This window comes from Primulina tabacum, chromosome 12, assembly GCF_025594145.1.
Source record: "Primulina tabacum isolate GXHZ01 chromosome 12, ASM2559414v2, whole genome shotgun sequence".
Lineage (NCBI taxonomy): Eukaryota > Viridiplantae > Streptophyta > Magnoliopsida > Lamiales > Gesneriaceae > Primulina > Primulina tabacum.
In genome coordinates, this window is record NC_134561.1 from 10520307 (window position 1) to 10530058 (window position 9752).

The following is a 9752-nucleotide window of genomic DNA, read 5'->3' on the forward strand; positions in this document are numbered from 1 at the left end:
TTTTTGCAGTCGATCATATCGCGTGCAAACAAAACGATCATCTTATTCAAATACACCGAGAGTGTTTCTCCCGGTATAGCATAGAATCTCCCCATCTTGTTTTATACAACTCAGGTCCTAATTCATGAAAGTAAATTGATGTAAAATTTCCTATAATTAATATCTTGGAAGATGGCTTGTTGTCTTATCATGTTTTCTGTCTCAAGTGTTTCTCGAGTGGGTTTCCGTTTTATTGTAGAAAAAGATATGGAAATGAAGATAGACTTTTTATTAGTACCAGGATTTCTTTGCCAAGACCTATATGTCCAGAAGGTCTTGTATTCGAATCCTGAGAAGGTAAAAGCTCAAGTGCCTAGGTTGGGAAAGGTCCTATGAGTAATGATCGCGGGAGAGTGATGTCGGTCATTACAGATATAGTTAAAAATAAAAATATATATGTATAAAAAAAGAAAAAAGTCAGTAAAACCCATGTTAAAAGATGAGTTTCGGTAAACTCTTACACTACAAGAATAATTATTGTTAAAATAATAATTTATCTATAAATGTACACATGATACGGTGTGAAGTACAAGAAAATACCAAAGGATACTTGAAGATTTAGAGCACAAAATCAACAAAGATTAAAACTTGAAAAGATTGTCAAAACACACCATAAATGTAATCTTTTATGATATTTTGTATGTTATATTAATATATTCATGCTAAATACATAAAATAATTATGATAATATTTTATGAGACATTTAAATAACAAAAAATATAAGGTAATTGTTAAAGTAGATGTCCTACAAGCCAACGGTTGGCTAGAGAATTTATTGACTCAAGTGTAATAAACAATATTTTATTTTAAAATAATTTAACTTTTCATGGTTTGTTATTTCTTTTTCTGTATATCCAAGTGAAAAACATAGATAAAGACCTTGATTATACTTTAATACAAATGAATCGTAATTCGATGTTGAAACTCATTTATAAACATTGTATAATCTAAATTCGTTCCTAGTCGATTCAGCCGCCTAAAACAAGGTTAAAGGCCGCTTCAGCTCGAGACTAGCATCTGTGATGTTGTGTACGGCGTTTCTTGGTAAGGGAAAAGAGATGTACAAACATACAGATGGGTAGTCATATGATGATTATACCGAACAACCCTCCCTCGGACTTTCTAAGTGGTTATCATTCATCGAGAGGATAACTCCGTGGTTATGATTGTACACAATTAGTCCTTACGATCCGGGACAACACTGAGGCTCTATATGCTAGGGCTGTGCTTTAACTCGTTTACCGACTCCAGGAGAGTCATCAGGTGGTGAGATTGGGTACAATTGCGACACATGTAGGAGCCAGTGCATTGTAGTCAGGAATTCACCGCTCACCTACGGGTATGGATATCCTATGTGATCTGATGAAATAATAGTGCATGGAATCTCTGGCAAGAGTATGAGATATACGTTGGAGAAGGAGTTCTCCACTTGTACATGCGATGCCACTATTTATTCTCAAAGATGTGTCACAAAGTTATCGAATTATTATGCAATCCTCGATGAACCAATGGTTGCAGATTCGATCGGGATATATGAGATGAAGGGACCGTACTGTACGTTAATCATAATCGACTGGTTCTTGCAGGCATTATCAGTGATACCTAGGGAATCATGGGACGATGCTACTAGACGCTCTTACCATGATTCGATGGGTTTAATCAGAAAATGGTTTCTGACATTCTCATGATCAATGGTTGATACATAGAATGGGGCAAATTAGGGTAAGCCCGAATAAAATATTATGTCCTGAATCACAAAGAGTTTTGAACCAACAATTGAGGGCCACACAAGCACTGCTTTACTTGTTCCCGTTGAGATAATAAATTCAATGAGTTGAATTTATAAGAAATAATTTTGATATGATCAATCGATAAGCTTATAAATAAATTTTATAAAAGATTATAGAAATTTTTGAGAGCATGACTGCTAAAATAGTCAAAGGGAGTGCACATGCCTTATTTACACATTGGTGATCTCGAAATTAAAGTGTGCATCATAATAACAAACAAGTTGAAATTGTTACATCGATGATATTGGATCGTCGATCGGGATTATGATGAGATTAATGTAATGAGAGCATGGATCATGAACTTGTAAGAGTATAAGCCCATCATGCAAATTCATTAAAGTTCAAACGAGCTTTATTAATTAATTATATTTTAATTGAATTAAAATATAGTCCATTAAGTTTTTATGAAATATGATATTGATTTATGTAATATGAAAAATATTCATGATACCAAAATTTAAAACTTGCACACAAATCAAAATAAATTAATGCATGATATTCTTGAAAAGATATATGCATAAAATCGAGATTGGCAAAAATTTGGCATGCAATTTTAGAATCTTTAATTAACTTAATTAATTAGATTAATTAAGGACATGAAAGATTAGAAATAATAATAAGAATTTTGATTCTTATATATAATATATTGCATCCGAAAGTTTTGGAAAGTAAGAAGAATATGGAATGAAATTAGAATCTATAATTGACTTAGTTAATATGATTAATTAAGTTAAGGATGAATTAGAAAATTAATAAGGATTTTCTATTCTTATTTTGATATGATTCATTCGAAGGTTTTCTAGGATTTTTGGCAAGAAAACTTTCGGCTATTCCCATGATTCAAAAGCTGCTCTCGAAATTTCTTTCATTTTTGCAAGAAAGATTCGGCTTATTGTATTGAGTCGATTTCTTCTTCGTGTTCTATCTCTATACAAAAGTTCTTCTAAATTTCTAGTGCAATTTAGAAGAAGAACAAATATTCCAGTCGTGGATCGGATTAGAAGATTGAAGAATGTTACTAGGGATTTACAACAAGAGCTACGTCCGCTGATACTGGAGTAGTTGGAGCCAAGTGAAAATTAATAACTAAGGTATAATTTTAAAACTCTCTATGAATGTTTTATTTATTTAAATCATACGAGTGCTCAAACAAATATTTTGTTTGTCAAAATAAAATAAAAATTTTAAACTTCCGCTGCGTTTTGGGCACGAGAGAAACCGAGATCCCGCAGTGGTATCAGAGCCAGGTTCTTTATAGCGTATGGTATTAAATTGTAACGCCCCAGATTCGACGACTGTCCTCACTGTACCAAGACGAGTATTTCCAGCGTGCTTATGTCCTCACTCACACGCACTATAGGAAACTTCCCAGAAGGTCACCCATCCCAAAATTGCCCCTAGTCAAGCACGCTTAACTTTGCAGTTCTTATGTTATGAGCTATCGAAAAGACGATGCACCTTCGTGATATGAGTAGTACAAATCAAATTTTTTAAGCCTCTTCAACTGTAAAGTGCATTACTGTGGGGACCCGGACGTTAATCATATTCTTAGTCATCATTGGGACAATTTAATCAATTATAATAAACATGACATAATTCTTTTTTTTTTAAATACAATATTAAATGCGGAACGTAATGGAATTCATTCTAGTATACATGTCAGTATTAAAGTACAAGTCTTGTACTATATACAATCATTCAAACTAAGGTTTAATAACTAAATATCAAGTGTCCAAACCCTATCTCTAATCAAGTCCGTAGTCTCCACTCTAATCACGATCTCTCTTTATCTCCTCGACCCCGATCCTGTCCCACCTGTTGCCATGCACACATACAAACACGACAACAGCCGGATAATTCCGGTGAGAATATAATCCCAGTATAAATCAATGAACATGCAATCATATAATCAATATAAAGCATGAAACAAATATCAGATATATATATCAAGTATGAAACATAATTAATATCAAACTATCAATTATCCTCGTGACTCCACGACTCAGACTAGACTCAATCCTAGTCTAGGGATCCCGGTTTCCAGACGTTGGTATTCATATATCGACCAACAGTAATAGAAGAAACTCCGCTTCTATCCACGTCGATATAACCAAACATCCGGTGTCTTGACCTATCCGTGACAGACTGTGGCACTATCGCCAATACACTATCTTGTGACATCGTGCAATGTGTCCGTGGCGATCCCACCACATTCAGGCACTTCTGTCACAAGATCACTCGTCTAATACTCATCTAATACATGCTCCTATAAATCAATAGAACAGCATATAAAATCAAATCAATGCATATAACAACAATAAGTATGTGATTTAGGGAAACTCATGTATATCCTACTTGAGTCGATCTCCCAATACCACATTGACTTATACCTTTCTTTTATTGAAATTCTGATGTCGTTTCTGTCTAGAATTCAAAGTCTGTCAACCCTCAATCTGGCAATGACAATATCAATAGTACCATATCAATAATGTCAAAGAATTACTAAAGGCTATTGATGAACAATTTCAGTCTTCAGATAAGGCACTTGCCAGTACCCTAATTATGGAATTCTCTTCATTAAGGCTCACCAGTGTGAGAGGTGTACGAGAGCACATCATGAAAATGCGGGACATAGCGGCTCGACTCAAGGCACTTGAAGTGGAAATGTCTGAGACTTTTCTTGTGCACTACATTTTATGCACTCTTCCACAACAATATGGACCCTTCAAAATTTCCTACAATACACATAAGGATAAATGGTCGATTAATGAATTAATGACCATGTGTGTTCAAGAGGAAGGAAGGTTGTTGATGGAAACAAGTGATAATGTCTTTATGACCACACAAGGAAAGTATAAAAAGCAAGCCAAAGTCAAGGGAAAAGAGAAAGGAATAATTCCACCCCAACCTGACATCAAGAAAGAATCCAAGTGTTTTTTCTGTAAAAAGACGGGACACATTAAGAAGGATTGCAATAAATTTAAGGACTGGCTTGAAAAGAAAGGTATTCCTACTTCATTTGTCTGTTATGAATCTAATATGGTTGATATGATTTATAACATATGGTGGATTGATTCTGGTTCTACAATCCATGTTACAAATACCTTGCAGGGTATGAAAAACCTAAGGAAGCCAATATAAAATGAACGGAGCATCTATTCAGGAAACAAGATGTCTTCGCATGTGGAAGCTATTGGGACTTGCTGCCTAGTGTTGACTAATGGTTATATTTTAAAATTGGAAAAGACTTTTTATGTTCCTAGTTTTTCTAGGAATTTAATTTCAGTTTCAAAACTTGTACCCCTTGGTTATTCATTTCAGTTTTTGGATAAATCAATAAATTTGTTTTATAAATCAAATCTTATTGGAAATGGTACAATGGTTGATAGTCTTTTCTCTATTTCGTTTCAAAATAATAACACCACTATGCATGTTCAAGGAGGTATTAAAAGATGTGTTATAAATGAAGATTCCTCTATACTATGTCATCGGAGATTGGGACACATCTCTATTGAAAGAATTAAAAGATTAGTAAATGATGGAGTACTCAGTACTTTATATTTTACTGATTTTGAGACTTGTGTTGACTGTATTAAGGGAAAACAGACCAATAAATCTAAAAAAGGTGCCAAGAGGAGTACAGAAATATTAAAAATCATACATTCAGATATTTGTTGTCCAGATATGGACATGCAAAGTCCGAAATACTTCATCTCCTTCATTGATGATTATTCACGATACATGTATATCTACATGCTTCATAATAAAAACGAAGCACTTGAAACCTTTAAGGTTTTTAAGGCTGAAGTGGAGAAGCAATGTGGAAAACATATTAAGATCGTGAGAACTGATAGAGGTGGAGAATATTACGGTAGATACACTGAGAATGGACAGGCACCTGGTCCGTTTGCGAAGTTTCTCCAGGAACATCGGATTGTTGCCCAATATACTATGCCTGGTTCTCCGGACCAAAATGGCGTAGCTGAGAGGAGAAACCGAACATTATTGGACATGGTGAGGAGCATGTTTAGTAGCTCCAAACTTCCTAAATCCTTGTGTACTGAAGCTCTTAAGACAGCTGTGTATATATTAAACCGAGTTCCAACTAAGGTTGTCCCAAAGACGCCATTTGAGTTATTTAAAGGTTGGAAACCGAGTTTGCAACATATACGCGTTTGGGGTTGTCCTTCTGAAATAAGAGTTTACAACCCACATGAAAAGAAACTGGTTCTAAGAACTATAAGTGGATATTTCATTGGTTATGCCGAAAAATCCAAAGGGTACAGATTCTATTGTCCATCTCACAACACTAGAATTATGGAATCAAGAAATGCAAAATTTCTTGAAAATGATTTGATTAGTGGGAGTGATCATTCGAAAGACATAGTTCTTGAGAATGATCACATTAATGAACAACCTTCTTATTCAAATGACAGATTGGTTGTTATTCACACCCCTCAAGACCAAATGGGTGTTAGACAACCAGTTACTGAAGTTCCACAAATTGCTGATGAATATCCAGTAGATCAAGTTGTTAATGAAGAACAACAAGAAATTGTTGATCAACCAAACAACCTTAGGAGATCGACTAGAATAAGAAGATCAGCTATATCTAGTGATTATGTTTGTATTTACAAGAATCGGATTTTAACATCGGAGCCGAAAATGATCCTGAAACGTTTTCACAAGCCTTGAGTTGTAATGAGTCAAAATTATGGTTTAATGCTATGAAAGAAGAGATGAATTCTATGGCAGTTAATGGAGTCTGGGATCTTGTTCAGTTTCCTGATGGTGTAAAAGCCATTGGATGTAAATGGGTCTTCAAAACAAAGAAAGACTCATTAGGCAACATTGAAAGGTATAAAGCAAGACTCGTTGCTAAAGGATTCACTCAGCAGGAAGGAATCGATTATAAGGAGACTTTTTCTCCTGTATCTAAGAAAGATTCTCTTCGTATCATTCTAGCATTAGTTGCACATTTTGACTTAGATTTGCAACAAATGGATGTGAAAACAGCTTTTCTCAATGGAGAACTAGAGGAAGATGTTTATATGAAACAACCTGAAGGATTCTTCTCTAGTAATGGTGAGCAATTGGTTTGTAAGCTTAAGAAATCTATATCAAGCTTCCCGTCAATGGTATTCAAAATTTCATGATGTTATCTCTTCATTCGGATTCGTTGAGAACCCCATGGATCAATGTATATACCAGAAGGTCAGTGGGAGCAAGATTTGTTTTCTTATTCTATATGTGGATGATATATTACTTGCAACCAATGATAAGTGTCTGTTATATGAGGTGAAACAATTCCTCTCTAAAAACTTTGATATGAAGGATATGGGTGATGCATCTTATGTCATTGGCATTAAGATACATAGAGATAGAAATAGAGGTATTCTAGGTCTGTCTCAAGAAAGCTATATTAACAAAGTTTTAGTGAGATATCGGATGAAAGATTGTTCACCAAGTAGAGCTCCCATTGTGAAAGGCGATAAATTCAAATTGAGCCAATGCTCAAAGAATGATCTAGAGCGGGAACAAATGAAAAACATTCCTTATGCTTCTGCTGTCGGAAGCTTGATGTGTGCTCAGGTTTGCACTAGACCTGATATGGCATTTGTTATTGGGATGTTGGGAAGGTATCAGAGTAATCCAGGTTTAGACCATTGGAAAGCTGCAAAGAAAGTCATGAGGTACCTTCAAGGGACCAAAGATTATATGCTTATGTTGAGACGAACTGTGAATTTGGAAGTAATTGGCTACTCTGATTCAGACTACGCTGGCTGCATTGATTCAAGAAAATCCACTTCAGGATATATTTTCATGCTAGTTGGTGGAGCTGTATCTTGGAGAAGTGCAAAGCAGACATTGACTGCTACTTCCACTATGGAAGCTGAGTTCGTATCTTGTTTTGAGGCAACCTCACATGGTGTATGGTTGAAGAGTTTCATTTCGGGGCTTAGAATTATGGATTCTATATCTAGGCCATTAAAAATATATTGTGACAATTCAGCTGCTGTTTTTATGGCTAAAAATAACAAAAGTGGTAGTCGAAGCAAGCACATCGACATTAAGTATTTAGCCATACGAGAACGTGTAAAAGATAAGAAGTTACTTATCGAACACATTAGCACTGAATTGATGATTGCAGATCCTTTGACTAAAGGCATGCCACCATTGAAATTCAAGGATCATACAGAAAGAATGAGACTTGGTTCTTTTATGTAATTTTGTTGTAAAAAACAAAATTAATGAAACTCATTAAGTTATGATATTTTTCATATTCAGTTATGTACATATTCAGTTATCATGAAAAATAAAAATAAAGTTGGACCTCGAATAAACATAGGGTTTATTCATTAAGTTATTTGAGAGATATAATACATTGTGATATATGGAAGATAATAATCGTTTTTAGATGACCTATCGCCATGATTCATGTATTTTAATTTCTCCTATGATAAATGAGATATACGGGTCAAGTGGGAGAATGTAAGAAAATTGTGACCCGTAAAATAAACGTGTTGAAAATGACGACGGTCATTGCCAACAATTGTTGAAAAAATTTGAACACGGCAGCCTCAAATTTTGAAAATTGAGATGCGTATACAAATTTGGTTTGAATCTCGAGCTCCCAAAAACACTCGGTGATTGTATGAGTGTGCCTATAAATACCGAAGGCGTTGAGGTCCCTAAACACACAATCTCATACAGAAAATACACCATCTAAAGGAGTATTGAAGTGTTTAGAAGGCTTCAATCGAAAAGAAATCAGAAAGGCAGAGAAATCAAAATTTTCAATGGCCGGAGGTAACACTCGATTTAAGCTTTCACATATATTTTTTCATGTTCATGTATACGTAAAAAGCATGATTTTGAGAAAAATCTCTAACACATCATCCTAGGACCCTGGTGGACCACCTAGCCCCCAGCCCCAAACCGAGCCATAACCCCTAGAACTCTTGGCCACCCCAGATTCCTGCGCGTGAAGAGTCCCTTCACGCAGAGACTCTTCCAGCCTGCTTAGCGCGAGCCCTAGCCCCCTACGTCTCTACCAGGCCCTCTACTCTGACCCTACTTGAGCCCCAGCCAGCCCTGGCCAAGCCCCCAAGTCCCATGTAAAGCCACCGAGTTCTTAACTTGAACAACAAACACAACTCACGTTCCTTCTCGCTGCCCACGGTTCCAGCTAATTTTTATTTCTTGTGCAGCTATTTTGGGGTGTTCTAGGACCCCTAAACTTGTGTATAAACATGCTTAATCATATCCTAATTCATGGCAGCCCCTTAAACATCATATAAACATGATTTTGGATGAAATATCAAGAGTTCAAACCATGGGGATGCATAGTTGCGAAAATATTATGATGTGGCTTGTTTTTCATGCAAAACGATTTTAAATAATTACTATGGTGTGAATGATGAGTAAAAGGAGAATATGGCGTGCCTTTGCGTATTTTACGTACGAAAAACCGTTGACGATTGCGAAGAACGGCGACGACAACCTTGGCTTGATTTTCCTAGAAATTATTGATGCTTTCCTTGGTTTTTTCTTCTCAAAATATGGTATGTGCTGTGTCGTGTACTTGGAGAATTGGTGTGCAATTTCTGAAAGTGGCCGTGTATTTTGTGTTGTAAATTGGGGAGGGTTTAATATATAATATACTAATTAATTTACTAATCAAGGCTTAGGCCCAACAAGCCTACCAATTAGGCCCATTAGTTTTTATTAGAATTTAATTAAAATATTAAAATAGTTTTGGTAAAATAAGTTTGTGAACTTATTAGCCGGGTAGTCAAAAAAGTCCGTATTTTATTGAAAATCCAACACCGATAAAAATTACGTCTCGGCATATAAAATCACCTCAAAACCTTTTATTTTCAAAAATAAGAAAAAGCATCCCACATTTTAAATAATTAAAAA